Source organism: Amblyomma maculatum, chromosome 3, assembly GCF_055883805.1.
Source record: "Amblyomma maculatum isolate TAMU_Amacu chromosome 3, ASM5588380v1, whole genome shotgun sequence".
In the NCBI taxonomy this organism is placed as follows: Eukaryota; Metazoa; Arthropoda; class Arachnida; order Ixodida; family Ixodidae; genus Amblyomma; species Amblyomma maculatum.
This window is the reverse complement of record NC_139346.1, coordinates 63945256-63968782: the sequence shown is the minus strand read 5'-3', so window position 1 is coordinate 63968782 and position 23527 is coordinate 63945256. Positions and strand designations below refer to the sequence as shown.

Below are 23527 nucleotides of genomic sequence, written 5' to 3'. Positions count from 1 at the left end.
GTGAACTAGTCAGAAGAACTTAATTTTACAAGAGGCAGTATGGCCCCAGGGAAAGGCACGTTACATAAACTCAGGACCTATCCAGCAATATCAAACCGTCGTAAATGTGGCAAGAAGTCGAATGTTCTGACGTGTTACGGGGCACAGCCAATCCAAACTGCCGCGTAACCACTATGAAGATGTTCGACCTTTGCATTTATCCCGTTCTATTAGTTAAGCGACATATATTTATTTTGAGGCTAAATCCGTATGCAGAAACACAGCACACTGCCATCATCAGGGTAGTTGAGCGGGGCAGATGCAGAAAAAGTATCAGCCGTGGCCTCAACAAAACATCAGCGCACGTGAGAGGAGCCGCCACCAAGGACTGCTGTGGGGGTGATGGCAGAACCTCAGGGACCTGCTCTTATATTGTCACGGGTTCTATCACTACCCGGACGGCAGTCCAGAAGGACAGGGTCAAAGGACGGGGTTGAGGCACAGGAGGCAGAGAGCAGGCGCTTCACCAGGCAAAAGCAGCGGCGTCCCAGAACCACGCGCACTCCGCAGAACTTCGTCTTCTTCTCCCTCCAGAACTGACACGGTTAGCGCTGGTTACACTACTCCTCCCCCTGAAAGGCGCATCGTCCCGATGCGCGCTCCAGCGTTACTGAAACGTTAAATCGAGCAGAGCTCAGAGTCAGAATACGTGGTTCTAGCGTTCACAGTAAGTTTTGAGGCGAACCACATGCACCACTTCAGGATGAGGGGGCCGACGAGATGTGCTCGGAACAATCGGAATCACCTCGTAATTCACGTCGCTTATACGGCGAACGACCTCGTATGGGCCAAAGTAACGTTTTAGCAGCTTCTCGCTGAGACCGCGACGGCGAACGGGAGTCCACACCCACACTTTATCACCAGGTGCAAAATTAACTTCACGATGCCGGAGGTTGTACCTGCGTGCATCGACGTGCTGGCGGTCTTGGATGCGTAGTCGTGCCAACTGTCGGGCTTCTTCTGCGTGCTGGGTTACCAGTCGGACATCGTCGTAAGAGTAGGCCTCCGGCTCATGGGGAAGCATGGCGTCAAGCATGGTAATCACCTCTCGGCCATGCACCAGGCGGAACGGCGAAAACCCGGTTGTTTCCTGAGTTGCGGTGTTATAAGCGAAAGTTATGTAGGGAAGAATATCGTCCCATGTACGGTGCTCGACATCCACATACATAGATATCATGTCGGCCATAGTCTTATTAAGGCGCTCTGTGAGCCCATTCGTTTGGGGGTGATATGCGGTAGTTTTGCGGTGGTGCGTGTTGCTTAAACGCAAGATCTCTGCCATTAGCTGGGACACGAACGCGGCACCGCGATCTGTGATCAAGACTTCGGGAGCACCGTGACGGAGGACGATGGACTCGACGAAAAACTTCGCTACATCAGCCGCTGTTGCAGAGGGTAAAGCTCGCGATTCGGCATACCGTGTGAGGTAATCCGTAGCAACAGCAATCCAGCGGTGTCCCGAGTTGGACGTAGGAAAAGGTCCGAGCAGGTCCATGCCTACCTGCTGGAACGGAGTCATAGGCGGCGGAATGGGGTGAAGATGTCCTGCGGGTTGTAAGGGCGGAGTCTTGCGTCTTTGACATTCGCGGCAGGTCCTGGTATAGTGACGAACAGTCTTAGCAAGTTGAGGCCAGTAATACTTGGAACGAATTCGTGCGAGTGTTCGGCTGTATCCCAAATGCCCGGAAGTTGGGTCGTCATGACAGGCGTCCATAATTTCATTACGCAGGTCAGCCGGAATAACCAGTAGCCAAGACCTCGCACTCGCTGCGAAGCTCTTTTTGTATAGCACATTGTTGCGAAGACGTAATGCGGGCAGAACGCGCAAGAAGACGCGTGGAATGGTGCCTTCTTGACCTTCCAGATGGGCGATTACTTCACGGAGTTCAGTGTCGTGTCGCTGCCGCGCTGCCATATCGACCGTGCTTATGGTACCTATAAAAGCATCTTCATACTCGTCGTCTTGACCGTCAGATACTGATTCTATAGGGGCTCTGGAGAGGCAGTCAGCATCTGTGTGCCTGCGACCGGACTTATAAACTATTGTAGCATCGAATTCTTGCAACCGAAGTGCCCACCTTGCAAGTCGCCCTGAAGGGTCTCTCAGAGTGCTGAGCCAACACAGAGAGTGATGGTCGGTAACCACCTGAAATGGGCGTCCGTACAAGTAGGGTCTGAACTTATTAATCGCCCAAACTACCGCGAGGCATTCTTTTTCAGTGGTCGAGTAGTTAGTCTCCGCCTTCGATAATGTTCGACTTGCGTAAGCGATTACACGCTCGGTCCCGTTCTGTTTTTGAATGAGCACGGCTCCGAGGCCCTTGTTGCTGGCGTCTGTATGAACTTCAGTCTCGGCGTCCTGGTCAAAATGCCCGAGTACAGGGGAGGTCTGTAAACTTTGTTTAAGGCGGTCGAATGCACGCTGCTGTTCATCCGACCACTGGAAGGCGACGTTCTCTTTCGTGAGATGAGTAAGCGGTGCAGCGACATGAGAAAAATTGGGAACAAAGCGTCTATAGTAAGCACAGAGGCCCAGAAACCTCCGTACGGCGTTCTTGTCTGATGGTGTAGGAAAGGAGGCGACGGCGGCTGTTTTATCGGGATCTGGACGAACACCCGCGCTACTGACGACGTGGCCAAGAAATTTTAATTCATCGTAGGCAAACTTGCACTTTGTTGGCTTCAGAGTGAGGCCTGCGCTTCTTATAGCTTGCAGTACTGCTCTCAGGCGAAGAAGATGATCGGGGAACGTGCTTGAGAAGATTACAACATCGTCAAGGTAGACCAGACAAGTTTGCCACTTCAGTCCGGCCAAGACGGTGTCCATAACGCGCTGAAAGGTTGCTGGGGCGGTACAGAGGCCGAACGGCATCACTTTAAACTCATATAGACCATCCGGGGTGATAAAAGCAGTCTTCTCTCGGTCGCGCTCATCCACTTCGATTTGCCAGTAACCACTTTTCAGATCTATGGATGAAAAGTAACGGGCATGTCGTAGATGATCAAGTGCGTCATCAATGCGAGGAAGGGGATAAACATCCTTCTTGGTGACGTTGTTGAGACGGCGATAGTCAACACAGAATCGAAGAGTACCATCCTTTTTCTTTACTAGTACCACTGGAGCTGCCCATGGGCTGTGCGAGGGTTGGATTATATCGTCGGCCAGCATTTCTTGCACTTGGTTCTGAATAACTTCACGTTCTTTGAAAGAAACTCGGTAAGGCGACTGACGAACAGGGTGAGCAGCGTCATCGGTAATTATTCTGTGTTTGGCAATGGTCGTCTGGCGAACTCCGGATGACGTAGAGAAGCAGTCTTGGAATTCTGCAAGCAGCGCTATCAATTTGGCCCTCTCGCTCACAGAGAGATTAGGTGCAATGCTTACACCCAAAGGTGCATCGTTCTGCTGCGAAGAGGAGGAGAAAGCACCTTCGGACAGGGCAACAACTTGTATAGGGGCGGTAATGCTCTCCATGGTACCGAGAGCCGTGCCTTTCGTAAGGCGCTGTGGGGTGCCACAAAAGTTGGTGACTAGGACGTGTACGCAGCCAGTATCCAGCTGCGCGATACCTCGAGCAACACCAAGACCCCGTTCAAGAAGCAGCTGAGCACTTCCTTCCAGCAGAACTTCGCCAGAAGCAACGTGGTCGGACGTGACAGGGAGAAATACGCTAGACTGGGGCGGTACGGTTACGTGCTCCGCCAAGACGCGTGCCGTGCAAACTTGGGGCTTTGTTTGCGCCGAGGTATATCGAGGTTGACGAAGCGTGAGGCGGTGGTCGGTAAAGTCGATTACAGCGCTGCAATCACTCAAAAAGTCCATTCCGAGAATAATGTCTCTGGAACATTTCGATAGTACAACAAAGGTAACCGGGCACCTGAGACCGTTAATCTCAATACGAGCAGTGCATCTGCCGATTGGTCTCACGAGGTGGCCTCCAGCGGTTCTGATATCGGGGCCATCCCACTGCGTCGTTACCTTGTGAAGTCGGCGGCATAGCTCCCCACTCATAACAGAATAGTCTGCACCAGTGTCAACGAGTGCCGTCACGTCGTATCCGTCGATCACAACATCGAGGTTATTGTACACTGTGGCGCGACGGTCGTCGGAAGCTCCGTCGGGGAGTTCGTCGTGAAGTTCGTCAGAAAGCTCGTCGGAAAGCTCGGCGGGAAGCTCGGCGGGAAGTTCGGCGAGAAGTTCGGCGCGAAGTTCGTCGGGAAGGTCGTCGGGTTGATCGTCGGGTCGCGTGGGGGAGCGGGGCGAAAAACGTGGAGGCTCTTTAACAGGAACGGGTTCGGCAACGTCACCTCCAGACGTCGCCGGGCTTAGTTTTCCCGATGAGGGGACAGGCTTTGCCGTCGATTGCTGCGAAGGGGAGAATCGTATCGGCGGGACGGTGTCGAGCGAAGGTCGCGACGTGAAGACCGGTCGGGTGGTGGTGAACGGCGCAGATAATCCGCGATGTCGCGGGGTTGCTCGCCGAACTCCGGGCGGGGAGCATTCCGCTGGAAACCGCGAAGACCAAGCTCGCGGTAAGGGCAGCGACGGTAGACGTGGCCTGCTTCTCCGCAGTGGAAGCATAGTGGGCGTTGGTCGGTTGTCCTCCACACGTCAGCCTTGCTCATCCATTGCTGCTGCGGACGAAGATCGCACACAGGGGTACGGGGTTGTGCAGGCAAGTACTGTCGACGAGCAGGCGGCGGTGGTGGCTGCTGCGGCGGCGGGCGACTAGCAACGGACGCGTAAGTCTCAATGGGCTGAGTAGGGGGCTGAGTAGGTGAAGAAGCAACGGAGCACTGTGGATAAAGGGCACGCTGTACTTCTTCGCGGACAGCATCAGTGAGGGTGCAGGATGCAGTACCATCAGCAGGTGGAAGCAGCTGCCGTATTTCCTCGCGTACAACTTCGCGGATGATCTCGCGTAGGCTTGCGGTGTCGAGGGAACCAACAGGGAAACGAGCAGCTGAAAGGTTCGAAACGCTGGGACCTCCAGCAAGGCGACGATAATGGTCCGCTCGCGTAACCAAGGCTCGCTCGATGTTCGTCGCCTCATTTACAAATTGTGCCACTGTAGTCGGCGGATCACGAATAAGCCCGCCGAAAATGTCACTCTTGACGCCCCGCATGAGTGCACGCACCTTTTTTTCCTCGGTGGCACGGGGGTCGGCACGGGAGCTAAGTCGTAGGACGTCTTGAACAAAACTCGTTACAGTTTCGTCGGGTCGTTGTACTCGTGTTTGCAGAAGGTCTTCTGCTCGCTGTCGCCGATACTGATTGGCGAACGTCCGTCGCAGCTCTTCCTTACAGGTGTCCCAGGATGTAAGGGAGGCCTCGTGGTTTTCGAACCAGTGCCGAGCAGTACTGTCCAGGCAGAAATACAAATTCTGAAGACAGTTTTCGGCATTCCAGCCATTGTGGCGGGCCACACGTTCGTACTGCTCCAGCCAATCCTCCACATCTTCGGAGGCATCGCCATGGAACGTGGTAGCCGCTCGAGGAGCCATTGGCAGGTACACCACGGACGGTGCGAGAAACGAGTCCGTCTGTTGACATTGGGTCGTGGTACTCCGGGCCATTGTAAGTTGTGGTGAGCCGGAGTTCGGCAACAGACCAAATTCAGGAGCAAGTCCTTGAAGTCGCCGGCTGGCACGTATCTCGGCCTCCTCGTCGAAGGGGCGGCGGCTGAGACTTGGGGGCGAACTCAGAGTAGCGGGTTTTGAGGGGCTGTGCGGCATTTACCCCGCACCTCCACCAGAATGCCACGGGTTCTATCACTACCCGGACGGCAGTCCAGAAGGACAGGGTCAAAGGACGGGGTTGAGGCACAGGAGGCAGAGAGCAGGCGCTTCACCAGGCAAAAGCAGCGGCGTCCCAGGACCACGCGCACTCCGCAGAACTTCGTCTTCTTCTCCCTCCAGAACTGACACGGTTAGCGCTGGTTACAATATGACACGCTGAAGAGTGGGAGTGAGCGGCGGTGCAGGCAGAGGCACTGGTGGGCAGGTAGGCAAAGAAGGCTGGCGTGCGACTTCCGCACGAACAAACAATTGAACGAGCTGAATGAATGACTGCTGGTCAAGGGCACCGGCCCCAGAGAGACCCAAGCTGGATAGGGTGGCCTGCTGAAGGATAGTACGTCGTGTGGAAAGCCGCCGCTTGTGAAGCTCATCGAAGCTTTGGCAGAAGCTGATATAATCGGACACAGTTTGGGGGTTTTTGGCGACAAGCGGAAAGCGTCATCGTCAATGCTTTGCATAATGTGCCCGATCTTATCGGCGTCGCTCATTATAGGGTTTATGGGCTTGCAGAGGTTGACGGCATCTTCTATGAAACTGGTGAAGTTTTCGCCGGTTTGTTGTGCCCGACTTTGCAAGCGTTGCTCGGCGCGCAGCTTACGTATAGCGGGACGGCCAAAAACTTCGGTCAGGCTCGTCTAGAGAGCTGTCCAGGTAGATATGTCACTCTCATGGTTGCGAAACAATAGATCTGGCAACGTCTCTCAAATAAAAGATGACGTTTGTGGGCTTCAATGTGTCGCCCCTTTTTTGTACGCACTTATGCGTTCATACGACGCCAATCAGTCTTCCACATCCATGTCATCCGTGTCCCACATCCGTGTCATTGGGTACAGAAGTACCGCTTTCCTGTGATTGTGATCTGTGAACCCAACAAGCCGGCTGCTTTCCGCCTTCCTGCATATGTTCTGCTATGGTCTAGAGAAGCAGACGAAACAAGCAAAGTGCTGGTATGTGTACGCCAAGACATTGCGCACGTCCGCCATGCTCTGCAGCCCCACAACACGAACCATTACATTTGTTTGACGTTAACCCTGAAAGGACGAGTATGTTCTGTAATTGGCGCTTATATTCCACCGAGGGATGGCTTGGACAAATCGTATCTATTTTCAACAATCCAGTGTTGTGCAGCTCCTCGTATTATTGTGGGGGACTTTAATGCTCACCACCCTCAGTGGGGTAGTGCCATAATGAGCAATAGAGGAACAGACCTGGCAGACTTTTTGCATACGCAAGATATCGTCAATATAAACGACGGCTCACCGACGTTTCTACGCGGAACAACCTACAGCAGCTGCTTGGATGTGGCGTTTGTTTCCAGAAGCCTCCATCCCTCCGTTTCTTGGTGTAGTGATGTGGAAACACATGGGAGTGATCACATACCAACGTAGATATGCATGAAGTGGTTTGTACCTGCCACTTCACCTCGTGTGCAATACACAGACTGGCCCGCCTTTAGGGCAGTGGTGGAGACTTCCAGCGTGGACCTCCAGTCACCATCTCAAATAGAGGGACTCATTACTTCCTCTCTCAGTGAGAACACGCTATGTTAGTGTGCCGGTGTCAGTGTCCAGCACCGACGTGGAATTCGAGCGGCTTCGCGCGATCCGTCTGCGCGAAGGAACTACAGAAAAACAAAATCCGCGCAAGATCTCGCACATTCTCGCCGAGCTAAACGACAAGTTTTGCGCCACCTGGAGAGATTAGGACGACAACGTTGGAGACAGTTCTGCTCATCACTGGATTCCCGTAAGCCCCTGTCGCGTATCTGGCATGTTGCGAGAAGCTTGCGCACACCTCCGCGAGAAAGGCACCCTTTTCGTGCCCTGGCCCTTTACCAACGCCGCAATGAAGTGGACGTAGCTGAAGATTTTTGTAAAATGGTTGCGGGCACAAGCCAGGCACAGTTACCAATTTCAGAGGTTTTTGCACCACCTTCGCCGAATGATCAATACGACGTGCCCTTTACAGTAGCTGAATTAGACGCCGCTCTTGCTTCTTGTCGGCATTCATCTGCACCTGGTCCTGACGGGATTACGTATTCAACATTCTCAAACCTAGGCAAAGATGGTAGAACTGCACTACTTAATTATTTCAATGATATATGGGCTTCTAGCACTATTCCTGAACACTGGAAAATTAGCCGCCTGGTTGCTCTTTTGAAGCCTGGAAAGCCTCCTCTCGAACTTACCTCATACCGGCCAGTTGCCCTAGCAAGCTGTGTTGGAAAAGTTATGGAGTGCATGGTGCTGGCAAGACTTGAGTGGTATCTAGAGAGTAATGATCTTTATTCGAATATGATGACTGGATTTCGCCGCGGACGCTCTTCCATAGACAGCGTCATCGACCTTGTGGCGACAGTAGAACACGAAAAGCGTCACCGTCGACTAGAGGCTGCTGCATTTTTAGTTATAAAGGGAGCTTACGACAACGTCCTCCATGAAGCTATTCTTGATGGACTTGACGACGTGGGGGTTGGTGGCCGGCTGTACTTGTGGATTGTAAGCTATCTCACCGGCCGCTCTGTTTACATGACTACGCCTGAAGGAGATACTACCCGCTTTCAGGTCGGTCGTGGAGTTCCACAGGGAGGAGTTCTCAGCCCAACTTTATTTAACGTTGCGCTAATTGGCCTGGTGAGTGAACTGCCAACTAACATCCACATAAGTGCATATGCTGACGACATCTGTATCTGGGCCTCTGGTTCGACGCGCCCACAACTACGTGCTAGACTGCAACGAGCTGTGTCATCAACATCGATGTACTTACGGCGTCGAGGTTTATTTTTAGCGGCAGAAAAGTGTGCAGTGATCGCGCTTACGGGAAAATGTGTCAGCCGCTACCCGATTACCCTTCATGGAGTCGTAATACTACACGTCTCCAGGCACAGGTTCTTGGGAGTAATTATTGACCACCGACTATCTTGGTCGAAACATATTGCTATGGTGAAGAAAAGGCTAATTAATTTTTGCCATGTACTTCGTTACATAGCTGGTATCAAATGGGGTCCAACTGAGCGCTCCTTAATACGGCTTTACGAGGCTCTGTTTGTTGGCTACACCCGGTACAGTCTCCCAGTACTCTCTAGTATGAGCATTTCCTGCTTGCGGACTTTAGAGAGCGTGCAAGCGCAGGCACTGAAAATATGCCTTGGACTGCCCAGATGCACCTCTAACAAAGGCACAATTGAAGATGCACACGCTCGCCCATATACTTGTCACACGAACCACTTCGTGTATATTTACGAGCACTTCCAAGACACCGTTTTTACCCTCTCAGCAAGATTCTGGATGAGAGGCCGGACTGCAGTTTTACAAATGCACTCTGCTGTCATCAGTCGCAAGTACCGACAAGATATGCCCTCCCATATCGTACCACCCAACCACCATGGACGATGGATAAACCTTTGGTGCACCTTCGTGTTCCCGAAATACTAAAGAAATCAATGGTACCAATTAGTGGACTCAAACAGCTTACTCTGGCACACATCTGGTCAGAATATCCCAATTATATTCACGTATATACCGATGGATCTGTGTCAGCACAGGCATCCGCTGCAGCTGGGGTCATACCAGCTCAGAAAACGACTCTGCATTTCCTTTTGGGACATACCTCTACATCAACCGCTGCCGAACGTGTAGCCATTCGGGAATCTATTCGCTATATAGGTGGGGAACCACCTCAAAAATGGTGTATATTCACGGACTCGAAGACTGCATTACAAATTTTGGAAAAGCTATTGCGCCACACTGCCTATCAGTCCCTGGCACTAAACATTATGGAGCTCATCAGATCTGCCCAGCTGCAAGGCCACATGATAATGTTTCAATGGATCCCTGCCCACTGCGGCCTCCATGGGAATGAGCAGGCCGATGTTGGAGCGAAAAGCGCACTCATCAATGGCTTCCAAACAGCTGTGCCTTTTTCAAGAGCGGATACGACGTGTCTTCTAAAGAGTTTTATGAATATTGCTACAGCAGCTTACTGGGCTCAACCAGACGCCCGACACATTCGTCTAAGAAGGCTCGATCGAACATTTAAATTTAATGTTCGGCGTGATGTTCCGCGTCATCAGGCATGTTTGATACATAGACTTCGTTTAAACGTGGCTTTCACGCGCAAGTATTTACATTTAATTGGACAGATGGAATCACCGTAATGTTCAACTTGTGGCATTCCAGAGACTGTGGAGCATGTATTATTGGCGTTCCCAGAGTATGCGAACGAAAGAAATGTGCTAGCTGCTTCCTTGAAGCATGTAGACAAGAGGCCTCTGTCGGAGGAGCTTCTGCTGGGCGCTTGGCAGGACAAGGGGAAGAGCCTCCAGGCAGTGCATGCTCTTTGCCGTTATTTGAGCGCCAACAGACTTGATTCGCGCTTCTAAAGCAAGCCGCTGTGTCTGTATATATATTTCATATGCCTTCTCCCACATCGTCACCCATCATGATCTTCTTTCTTCTCTCCTTCCCCTTCCTAAGTGCAGAGTAGCAGGCCAGATTTGAATTATTCGGGCCAACCTCTCTGCCTTTTCCTTTCAATAAATCCATCTATCTATCTGTGTCATCGGTGCCGCTGAAGATGGCTGGGTCACGCTGACGCTCGGCGCTGGGACAGATGACAAGCGATGGGGTTGGGGGTTGGTTGGCGGTCTCGGGAATCGCGGAAGTGGCAGCCAACGTTCGGCTTCGAAGCTCCAGGATTAGGGCATAGCTGTCACCTTCACCACTTTTAATTGAACACCTTGAACAGGGCGCTACGCCGTGAACAGTCAAGGGAGCGTTCGGCGATAAGTTGTAGAACATGTGTCAGCACACGCACGAGCGTCGGAGCGAGCGTGGTCATTGTTGTCTTTCCTGACCATCAGGCGTTGAACATGGTTATCGTCATTCTCTGCAGATGCAGGCGGTGAACATATCACAGCCGAATACCTGTTTTACATAATAACTGTATCGTTAGTCTTGGGGTTGAATGGAAGGAAGGAACAGCTCAAACGGACGGGACGTGTAAGAAGGCGAGACAGACATGTCCTACACGTCCGGTCCGTTTGAGCTGTTCCTTCTTTCCATTCAACATGAACCAACCAGCCCGAAAAAGCCCTCTTCTTGAGTCTTGGGGTGTTTGTATGATTTCACCTTAACCTTATTGCAAAGTCCTTTAATGGGAACCGGAAGAAACATTGTTTTATATGTAATAGTAAAGATTTCGTTCTAAAATAAAATTCATGCACAATTTTGTGTACTTGAAAAGCAAAGAAGAAAACATATTGTCTTTAAGCTTTCTTTCGGCACGTGACAGCACTAGTTGGTAATGTGGTAATGAAAATAATGATTATTTCCCCCCTATCCTCCTCTATTCGTTCGTTACTCATTATAAACATTATGCTGAGATCTGTACAACCAAGTGGACTCCGTCAATTCTGACGACAAAAGCAATAGACAAAGTAATACATGAACTTTCAGCTTTTGTGACATGCTGAAACAGGAAAGAAAACTCAGTACTAAAATGTGGACTAAAATATACACCCGAAGTTTTTTTTTCTGAACCGATTCGATCCCGTTTCAGCTGATTCGGGTATGGTTGAACCGGTTAGACCTGAACAGAATGTATCTCCGGAGCCAAAACTCGAACCCAAAATGCGTGAACCAGAACCGAACCTGAAAAAAAAAAAATCTGGTTCGACACCGTGCTCCGAAGACCATGAACGCATCTAAACAGAGAAGATGCAAAACGACTGCGTTGACCTTTAAGGCTTAATTGATTTGACCTGACTTCTGATCTGAACGTCAATTCTGGTTTATGACGTTCCGTCTGGTTAAGGCGGTATTTCCATGCGTTTAAATTTAAACTGCCTGCTGTCTATTGCTCGTCGAGGTTCCATCGACAGAAGATGGTTATCCCGCAGTGGCATGACTACTATCAGGGGATTTTCATAAATTATCTTAGTGTTGTAAGTGTTACTTCATATGTGAACTACTAACTGCGAATAATCTTTGCTAACTGTATGCCTCTAATAACGACATTGCGAGGGTGCATGATTGTTAGTATGGGAAATCTAGACCGGTGCCAAGGATTGCCGTTACCGCGCACATATTGAACCAGAGGCGCGATCAGGAGCAGCCAAAGCCCACCGATATTTTGTTCTAATCGCGCTAAAAAAAACTGAGCACGCCACGTGTCCAAAACGTTGCCGCGTTCTCCGCTAATCCCGTTCTCGTGCTTGAACGATACTTCATTCCTTTTGTATATATACAGCTCTTAAACAGCCAATTTTACTGCTGAGAGGCTACGAGCTGCGGTAAATGTTGGTAACCCACTTTAAGACCATACGACAAATGCATCTTCCGTTGACTACAACTTTGCGCGACACTTCGAGTTAAGCAGCATGAACTATGTGCGTTACGTCGTTATCACAAGCACCTACTCGCTGCCCTGCGCGAGAGCACAGGAGCACTTGTGTAATTAAAACTAAACTTCCACGAAATTTGTACTTTGTTTATGGCAACACATAATTAGCCAGCACACGTACAAATCTCCAGTGGAATAATCGAGGCGTATCAGGCGTAATCGCAAGTTTTGTGACTGTGTGTTATTAGTTCTTATGCTTTGACCACGCGTCTAGTACATCATGTTTGTATTTGTGATACATACAGAAGCAACGTTTTCTACGCATGCCTACAGTCTCATATATGTGTACAAATAATTTTTTCCTTATTGTTGTTAGTGCGAAACATTGAATGCAGTTGAGTCTCGAGGTGTCATCAGGTAGGCGCCCAGAGTATTTGTGGTGCCTAGGGTATCGACAGCAAATGTATGTAGGGAGAATATAAATTTGCAGACAGCCGGACATTGGGCATCTGTATCGTACACCGGGTGACACCGTTGATTTGATTCTTGCTGTCACGTTTTCCAGGTGGCCTTTGAGTCCCCCCCCCCTCCGTTCCCGTCAGTTTGGAAATATTACCTGTCAGTTGGGCCTTTTTAATATCTACGCTGACCGCACAGGGATGCTGAGCAGATAAATAAAAGTGGTGCTGCCAGCCAAATTGACGTACGTCTGCATCGCGTGCACCAATGCAGTCTTTACAGGCAGTTTATAACATTTAGAGCCGTGGTCCAGAACGTGCTCCATAACGGCTTTGGATCTGCATAATGTGTCGGTGCTGTACCGTCTGCTAGGAAAGCGTCCGAGCAACTACATTTCTCATAGGTGATTACCGATATTTATTTTACGCAATGCCGATGGGCAGCGGAGCTCAAATGCTATGCCTGCCTTCCACAAGACGGCATGGCAGGAGGAAGTGGCGCTTTGGTTCGTTTGGTTGCTTTTGTTTGGACTTCTGTGTTTTTTTGCTATCTCAAAGGGAAGAGCAAGGATCACCTCGTGGAATAAATGCTGGGCTGGTAAATAAAAACCCGCGTGAGCACAGGTATGATTCTTTTATTTTGAAAGTAAATTCTCCGATTGGTTCTGAGAGGGTCATTCCTTATTGGTTGCTAACTGATCCCCAGAAACTGGACAAACTAACTTAAGCAGCTATTTTGACGCAAAAAGGGTGACTTGGACTCTTGGTGGACATCCGTAGAAGACAATTCGAAGCTGGCCAAGATTTGCGGTGGCCACGCTCTGAAGAACAATCTGTTACGCGTAGCGAGAGTTAGGCCGGTCAGACAGGACAGGGTATCTTGAAGACCAAACTCTGGCCTGTCGTTCTCCACCGTTCCGGGTGGTAGCGAGTGCCCTCATCGAAGCGTGAAAAGTTGTAAATAAATTCAACTTTACAGTTGTGGCAACAAGCAAGCGCAGGCTTGTCATCCTTCAGCAATGCGTCGCATCCAAATGAACGACATCTCCACCAAGGACCAATATTGCAGAACGGCAATCTCCACGTCAAGCAAAATCGAAATATGGGTAAGTTTGGCAACACAAACACGTGAAAGGAACACAAGATGAAGTTGCGCACCTGATGTTTTATAGCGTCCAAAGTTTATGCTGCTATACACGGCACAACACATAACACAACGTGCAGTCTAAACGCCTACATCCAAAAATCAGCATAGCTTAAAGTTCCGTGAAGGTCATGCAGCGTCTCTTGTGATTTCGCGGCCGATGTTCATCCGAGGGTGCAGATGCGCCCTCGCCAAGTTCGAATACATCACAAAGGTTGTCGCCGCTGTGTGTCAAAATCTGGCGTTGCAATTATTCTTTTCGTCTCTGGTTACAGATCATGGATGCTACTGCTGTAGTGAAAAAAATTTGAGTGGCGACGAATATCTATGTTAGCAGTTCGTTCCCGGTATGTTTAAAAAAACAGCCACAAGTGTTCACATGAATTATATGCTAACCGCGGCGCACAGAAAAATTTGTTTCTCAAGGTCAGAAGCTGAGGGAATGGCATGATGAGTCGTGTCTAGGCAAGAAGCATAGCAGCAACATCCGAGCGAGAGAAGTACATTGTTTCGGCGCCACAGTGTCAGGAGTGGTTAGAACGTGATTGTTCTGCGCCTTTTACTGAATGTTGTAACAAACGGAAAGACAGACGCTCCATTCGTTCATCAAATGTGTGTCCTTTTGAGCGCTGATAATGAGTTCGGTTGTGATGCTAACGCTGTTTATATGTGGTGTTCTACACTACGATGCCTTCCAGGGTAAAGTACGGCTTTCGCTTCTTTATATTTGCCAAATTATTGGATGTTTCTGAGTGGCAGCTTTGTTCTACGAATAGTAAGGGTGGGCGTGACTCCTAAAATCGTCTCTGCCTTCAGTCTCAGTACACATTATTTCTAGTTTACAGATTATGAAATCATAAATAGGTAATAATGCAGATTATATCGATATCAGTGGCACTCGGATTTCAGGGCGAACTGCGGGTACTGGAGAGACACCATGCTGCAATCTTGGCCAGCTCTTACTTTTCCCTATTATACTGTACTTTGCGCTGAACCTGCACGGCGGCTTTCATGCGCTTACTGTTATACAATTTTTATACTAGACGAAAAGGATTCATGCTTGCAAAAACGGCACCTTCAGTGCTTAGCAGTCGGTCACTGTAAAAGAAAAGGGAAGTTATATATAAAATGATATACTGTAAAGGCTTTTTTCATATCCTAGAAGGAACGTTACAGCTGTGAAATATTACATTAGTCTGTAAATGAAACTCACTGAACTCACCGGCTAGGTAAGCGTTCGCTGCCTATGTTCAAAAACTTAACTTCGGATAAACATTGAACTTAATATTGTTTCAGCTTTTGGCATTAGACTATTGTAAAATGTACCATTAAAAGGTGAGTCGTGATTTATATTCTATCCTCTTTTTCTGTTCTGGAATGTAGCTGCGCAAACAGTTGTACATGACGGCCAGAAACTAATCCAAACTTCATCTGCTACAAAATTGCATTTCGAAGCAAAGCTAATAGCTCTTATTTTATTTCAATAGAGGCACGCCTTCAGTTAAGTACAGGCGTGGTTTAAAATATGATATATCACTTCATCACTTCCACTTGCAGAGGCTCAGAAAACCTAAGCGGATGTCATAATCATCCGCGGAGGATGGTGGAAAACATTTCTCGAAAGTCTGACATTTTGTTGCAGAAAAATGAAACAGCAGGCCGAACCTTAAACTAGATTGCGCGGCAGCCTCGTTTTCTAGTCCTACTGTGCCTTACAATAGAACTAAGTTGTGGAAATATTCACACTAAGTACTGACTCACCGAGCCTGTGCTTAGTATTGACCTTTCCCCAAGGTCTCTACTTCTAAGGCACACAAGCAATGAAAAGCTAGGGGACAGGTAATATATTTGAATACTTGGTCGGTTCCAAATCCCCACCCTATAGTTCGCTTCTGTTGTGAATAGGTTATCCCCGTGCATGTTCATTCACCCTTGCAATATGGTAGGATCAGTCTCGAGTGTATATTCCTGTCTTGAATGTTGTATCTTATGACTGTCTCTGAATGTGATGTCGAATGTGTTATATTTAGTTTCAAGCCCGCATTGCTTGTATTTGTTTCTTGATTTGCAAAACGCGCTCAAAACCGTTGATGAGTTTAAAGACGGTGCATATTTTGTTTTAAATCCCTCTCGAAATCTTCTAGGTGCCAGAATCCTCACAATGTGCTTTCTACAAATTTTTAGTCGTCCAGGTTGAGATTTAAATATTTGTTAAGGCAAACCTAACTGCAACTGAAAACGCAATGTCTTCGCTTATCAAAGTTTGTGTTTTGTGTCTACAAATAGTGGTGCCCCTCCAGATGAACCTGGCTGATGTCTGAGCGGTTACGTAAAAAAAAAAAAACAAATAAAAGGGTAGCTTCTGTATGTGAAAGACGTGTACAAAATCTGTCTGACGTTTCTGTTATGTGGGCCTCTCAGAATGGTTGAGGCGCTGATGTCACTGAATCGACTGTTTTCTTCTATGCAGGTATGTGCACTTGTTTTGTGATCGCATAGTCTGCCTGGGCTGCCCGACAGGTGCTTTGTGTTGCCGCCATGAATGAGAAATCACCTACCACGATATAAGAAGTAGCTAAGATATTACAGCAGCTAGGGAACAAATTTAATTCCTTCCAGACAGAGCTCAGGAATGCGATTCGTGAAATTAGCGACTCTGGTAAGTTCACGGACTCTCATTTTGAGGAGTTTAAGCAGATAATAGATAGCATGCAGCTGGAACACCAACACTGAAAAAAGAAAACAAGTAACTACGAACCACCTTACAGTCAGCTCAGAATGAAATCATGCAGCTAAAACAGTGTTCCCGCTCACAGAACGTGGAGATTAAAGGACTTCCATCGAGACCAGATGAAAACCTTGTCGAAGCTGTAACGAAAATTTCTGAAAAGCTAAATGCCTCAGTGTGTCCCACGGAAACTGATGTGGTACATCGAGTTCCCTGCAAAGACAAAGAAAGGCCTAACGTCGTCGTAAAATTTACATCACGTAGGGCGCGTAACTTACTGCTCAACGCTGCGAAAAAGAACAGGCTATTTCCAGAAGAGTTTGGATACGAAGGGGAGGACAGGGTGTACATTAATGAAAACATGTACCCGGAAAACAAGATTCTGTTTGAGAAAGCAAATACAAGGAACACAGGTATACAAATGGAAGTTCCTATGGGTTGTGAATGGTCAAATTCTTGCTCGGAAAGCAGAAAACTCGACTGTCATTCACATATTTAAGGAAAGCGATCTCGCTTTTATCTGCTAAGTCGTTTTTCTTATCTCTAAGATGTGGTCCAGTACTATCAACTCGGCTTGTGATTTTGCCGTGCGCAACCCAACCCGCTCCTTTATGTATTGCAATATCCGCAGTATACACAAAAATATTGACTGTCTTTGTTCCTTGGTGGCGCAACGTTCATTCATGTTTGATTTCATCGCTCTGACTGAGACATGGCTGTACGCCGGGAAATTTCACATTCCAGGATACTCTTTTTTCCAAGTACCGAGGGCAGGTAATACAAGAGGTGGCAGTGTTGCTTTATTAGTCAAGACATCTTAACATTGTCTCGTAGTACCCGAACTTTTTTATAATTTTAATAATGAATTTGATATACTCGTTATAAAGCTTTCAGATATGATCTTACGGTAATATATCGCACCACCAAAAGGAACATGTATATTCCTCCCACATTTTGAGCGCTTGCTTATGTCCCTATCTTGCTTTCGCATGAAAACAGTCATTGCCGGGGTCAGTCATTGCCGGGGAAAGAGAGTACGACAGAATACTTTAATTTACTGGAAGCCTATGGGTACCATAATGTTGTAAAATTACCGGCAAGAGTAACCCTTAGTTCGTCATCATTAATTGACCATATACTTATTAACTTCAGCCCGGATTTGAGCTGGTGCAGTACATAGGACTATCCCGTAACGGATCATTTTCCGATTGGCTTTATTTTTCCCTCTAACGATAGTATTAAAAATACCCCAAGACGTGTTTACAATCGTGTAAACTTTAATACTCTAAAGCAACGTCTACAAGAGGTGAACTAGAAACCATCACACCTAGAAGACACATATGCTCAATATGACGGACTTAGAAGAACTATAAGAAATGCGATCTCTTAGTCAACACAAACACATTCCAAGAAGTACTATAGCACTCCCATCTCTCCGTGGATGACCAAAATGATCCTATCACTTATAAAAAAGAATTTCTGGCATACTAAGCTTAAACATAAAAGAAATAAAGAATACTAGAGAATGAAATATAACGTTGCGCGGTATAATGTCACTGCTGCCATAAGAAAGCGTAAAAAAGTAAACTACTCTCAATAATAGCCAGAAGTTCTAATGATTCAAAGCTAACATGGCGAATCATTAATTTGGGCATTAAGCCTACAGCTATTGGTTTTATAATACCTGACTTTGATGTTTTGGGAATAATGCTGAATTCAATAATTGCTTCATTTAATACCTATTTCTGTGAAATATGCTCACGGATTGCGGACGCATGCCCTTTGGTGGAGAGCCCCATTGACGTTTCTTACAGTTCGGCATCGTTCGAATATAATGATATAACCGCTGATGAAATCGTCGCAGTTGTTAAGGCCATGCCAGCGAAGCATAAAGCTAGAATAGACGACACCTCTGCTTTTTTACTAAAGGAATGCATTATTATATTAGCCGTTCCACTAGAAAAAAACCTTTAATCGCGCCTTTCATGAAGCTACTTTAATTCCCAGACTTTTAGAAGTAGCTAAAGTTATTCTAATATTTTAAAGCGGTAATCATAATGCTTTTGAATATTATCGCCCCATTTACATCCTCAGCAGTATTATTAGTCTATTTGAAAATCTTTTAGCGGCGCGAGTAACTGCTTTTGTGGAACGCGAAGCTATACACTCCACCTGTCAGCATGGCTTTAGGAGCAATCGATCAACTGGCACAGCCGTCTTCCTAATTTCAAACCTCATATATCAGCTATTAATCAGTAACAAATTTGTCTTGGACGTGTTCTTAGACATTAAAAAGGCCTTTGATTCGGAGGATGACGACATCCTGCTTCGCAAATTAGAGTGCTGTGGCTTTCGCGGTATAGCACTCGAATGTTTTCGCAGTTAGGAAATAGAAAACAGTGTGTTGAATTGCTCCACCTAAAATCATAGTACAAGGTTGTTGGTGCCGGCGTGCCACAGGGGTCAGTCCTTGGGCCTATTTTATTTTCCATATACATAAATGAGCACCCCAATATATTAAATAAATTTACAGCATTCATGTATGCTGACGACACTGCATTGATTTGCGCCAGGGAATCATATGAGGATTTGATCAAAAGTGCAAATCTTGAACTTAACTCTATCCCGCATTGGTTTGCTAGCAATAAATTGGCGCTTAACTCTGCTAAAACACTGTACGTTCTATTCAGATCCCCACGCAAGCCGCCACCAACCCAGAACCTGCATATTAACATTCAAGGCTCTGTCATTAAACAAGGTGATCATATCACTTACTTAGGAATTATACTTGATGAACAATTACACTGGCCATCACACCATGAAACTCTCTGCAAAAAGTTATCCCGTGTCTGCTTCACACTGTTAAAATGTCAACAGTACTTCGATTCTGTGACTCTAAGGACAGTATACTTTTCTTTATTCACAGTCACCTGTCATACTGCGCTGGATCTTGGGGCCATACCTATCCTACATATTTAGAACCATTTTTCAAAATTCAAAAAAGAGCCATTCGGTTCATATCATATTCCAGCTACCGTGCCCATACGACGCCTCTCTTCAAATCTTTAAAGATACTTCCTCTTCATCTGATAATTCAGCATAAAACCGCGATAATGGTGCACCGTTCGATCACCAGCAACTATCCTTTACTCTCATCTCACTTTGTCTCCTCACAATACAGATCACGAAGCGCAGCGAAAAATAATTTTCTCATCCCAATTAGCAAAAATGTGTAAAGAAAAAGAACTGTTCTGTCTGTAGGGACTACAATATGAAATGCGATTCCTATAGAAATAAAGCAAAATACCAACTTCTCTGAACTGCTAAAGTCGTACTGTTACAATAGGTTGTGACTCTTTTACAGCTTTTGAAATTTTGTCAGATGTCTGTGCTGTCTTTAAATAATTTCTTTTGAACATCGTGTGCATGGATCCCAATTAGCCTGCGAGCTAGGAATCCAGATGCTTGTTGCAATGTTCCTTGTGTTGGTTTTGCTGTGTTTGAAATAAATAATTAAAAAAACTCCTTGGCTGCGCGCACATGGCCCATGTAAAATTCGCATCTGTCATGAACGCCTGGGAATAGCGTATAGTAAAAAAAAAAGGCTTAAGCAACTGCGTACGTGGGGCGCAATAATTTGTTGCACTCGCTTGTCAACGCAGACTTGCAGTCGTGTCTTGTTAATCGGATCTCAATTAATTAGCACGATTCCAGATTCAGGAGAAATACCTCACGGTAAAACGCAAACTTGCAGTTCAGACTTTGAAAAGATGAAAACAAAGAGCGCTTTATTCCATATGTATTATCGCGTTAGTATAGACGATGAATAAAATACCTTCTACTGGCCCCATGCAGAGGTTTCATACTCTGCATTTTGAGTCTACTACATTGAACTAAATAAATAATGAACCTTAGAAGGCTTAGTGGCGGCCGTTTGTCATTTCTTTCATGCTTTAACGCGCAACGCCTCCCAGTCAGTTCCCCTTTCCATATCACTAATCGAGTTATTGATTCTGAAGGAAACAACCTCTGCAAGAAACACCGTATTGGGCTCAAAGGGTAGCGGAGGCCTGTCCAGCACAAAACCTCTCTACCCTACTGCCTGCTTCCCTTCTGGGATAACGTTTTCTCTCACTCATTAGCTCTGCTTGTCCCACATTGAAGCAACATTAAGCAGCGTTCGGCGTAGTGATCGCTGATTTATTACATTGGTTCCAGGGATGTTAGCCGTTGTTACAGTAGAAATGGCATTTATTAATTTAACATCGTCAGTCGGTCTAATCACGGCTAGACAATTACCCAATCATTCAAGCATGAGATGCCCTCTATTTAAATTTTGTAGGTAAACAAATGCGTGTAATTACTGTTCACATTCTCACTTGCCATAAATATGCACGAAACCAGTACTCAGTTATAGCTCCTTTTCTTCTTAATATTTTTCCTCCCAATTATTTATTACGGACGACTGTCTAAAACAAAGATAACGGAGAGGTTCGCTAACAAAATACACGAGGTATAACACAAGACGGCAAGCGCTTTAAACAAAACTTTATTTATGTCTTCAACAAGCACAGTAAGAATGTGTCGGGAAACGAAAAACAGCAAGAAATAAATCCAAAATAGATTATAAAACATAAGACGGTTTCCCCTCCCTACCTTATCCTGCTCAACAAACTAGCTCCAGTGTAAAGCCTTGCTGACTCGCTTAACAGAATATTGTTCTGATTAAACAAAAAAGATCTCAGAACTGTTTTTACATTAGTATAGGAGACACTTGTACGGCTTGCACACAGGCGCAGCTGATATACACGGCATCATGAGGTCTCTTATCGATAAGATCGAAAACACCCAGAATATTAGTCTCCAATTTCTCTTCTATAACCAACTTTGGCATGATAGGGTAAACTGTGCCTGCAGTGTAGCACGCGCATCAACTGGGTCATGACGTCAACATATTTTATTTATGAATCATTCCTATACCTACCTGCCATAGCGCATAAACGCGAATTCCCATGCCCTCGTTCTCGCGGGAGAGTCCCAGGAGCAGCAAGCTGTATTGCTTGATTCTGCGGAGTGTTCAAGGTAATCAGTGCAATGAGAAAGATCTTATTCGAGGAAGTCCTGAAGTAATCTATGTTGCGTGATCTCTCATATTGTGTGTTAGCTTACTAGTGAAGGCTAATGCGTATTCAGGGGCATACATTTCAATGTGGCGCTTGGATGTCCATCCATTTAATTTAATATGCCAAAAAATAAGCATCAGGGAAATTAAACGTGCAGCTTAGTTTGTACCAAATGGAAAAATTTTTTCGGTGTTGTCACAGCGTTACACAAAATATTCCTTTTTCCTTCTCTTTCAGGCATGAGAAAATCCAGCACCTACATAACTGTGTCTTCCTACAGTGGCCTGACCAGCTATGGAAACTTGGAGATGAACTGGTTCGCTATTGCGGAAGAACACATTGGAAAAACATTCGCAGTCCTATCGACGAGAAATCCTCCCGTTTCCTATTCTGATATATTGTCCCTAGCGGCCGTTACCCGCACAACCGACAGGCACTCAATGAATGTTGCAGCCCCGAGTTACAGCTTGAACACTCTTATGAAAGGCGAATGTCTCGGCTACTGGGCCCTTATTCTGGGAACGGCAACAAGCGAAGGAAAAGCGAACGTACTCTATTCTTCGTGCTTTAAGCCGAAGCCTCGATGGATGCGAAAGTACAACTGTACATTATCTCACCTAAGCCTGAATGACATGCTCATTCCCGGAACGCACAATTCTGGAATGTACTACGCTGGTTATCTGCATCCTCATCAGTTTTACACTTACAACCAATATGAAAGCATTAGTCACCAGTTGGCATATGGAATACGCAGCCTTGACTTGAGGGTGCAGTTTTATTCAGGGGATTTTTACGTCACTCATGACACGCAGCGAGGGCCGGCAAAGATACGGGAAATTCTCGCTGAGGTCGTCAATTTTGTCCAGGAAACAGGAGAACTTGTACTGCTGGATTTCCATCGTTTTACAACAGGCTTTGATCCAAAGTACGATAACATTACTGCAAGGCATGAACAGCTAGCAGCACTGATTATGGAACTTCTAAGTGACGTAATACTTCAAAGCTATACCTGGTGGGAGCCTATAGGTGAGATTTTTCGCACATGCGACAGAAAGAGGGCAGTTGGCTGTGTATTTGTGTTTTACAATGCACATTATACAGGTCCTCATGCAGAATACTTCGTATATGCAATTGATCAAAAGTGGCCAAACGCACAGAGCATGAAAGCCCTGTTTGAATACCTAGACACGAAAGCATGCTTATACGAAAGATGGCACACATCTATAATGGCAGAGCTGACTCCTAAATTTCCCAGCCTTATTAAGGCACCCGTCAGGCCGCTCAGTGGATCAATCACAAAGTCACGGAGTATTTCAGAATAACGTACGACCGTTGTCAAGCCATCATAGCTACAGATTACTTCCTTGGCAATGGTATGATTGATGTAGACATTGAGGCTAATCTAGTGCTTGCACAAAACAAGTTGTACGGTCATCGTTGCAGTGATACCGACAAGCGGGGATTCGTCGATGGTTGACTAAGATAACGTATTGGCTGTTTCAATAAATGCAGATATGTATCTCTTTGTTGCCCGCCAAGGCAAAGTATTATAGAGTTGTGTTTGCTATTACCTACAGCTGTTCACAACAAAACAGCCTATTGTCTTTTACCGCGGTACATGAAGAGCCTGCAGGAACTGAAATATTTCTCTCACATCAAGCACTTCGGTTAATATCGCGCATCGTTGCATACGGGCAGAGCGCTTTTGTCGTTAAAGAACTATAGGCTCTTGGTAAAAATGTGAACATAATTGTGGAAACGTAATATTTTAGTAGACTTTTGAACAATTCCACAAATTCGCAACTTTTTCCTTTCAAATAACGCCATTGGCTTCCAAATATGTTCTACTAACACCAACTACATTCACCATTTTCTTCCTTATGTGCCAGTAAAC

General features: G+C 46.6%; 1 long non-coding RNA gene across 1 annotated transcript; it reads left to right on the top strand.

Annotated features, from left to right (window-relative positions):
• The first annotated feature begins 14224 nt into the window (after nt 1-14224).
• On the top strand, nt 14225-23168 carry LOC146194875 (uncharacterized). Its single transcript, XR_014705501.1, has 3 exons — nt 14225-14481; nt 16253-16441; nt 21871-23168. It is a non-coding gene; the product is annotated as an uncharacterized LOC146194875 (long non-coding RNA).
• Nucleotides 23169-23527: the final 359 nt, after the last annotated feature.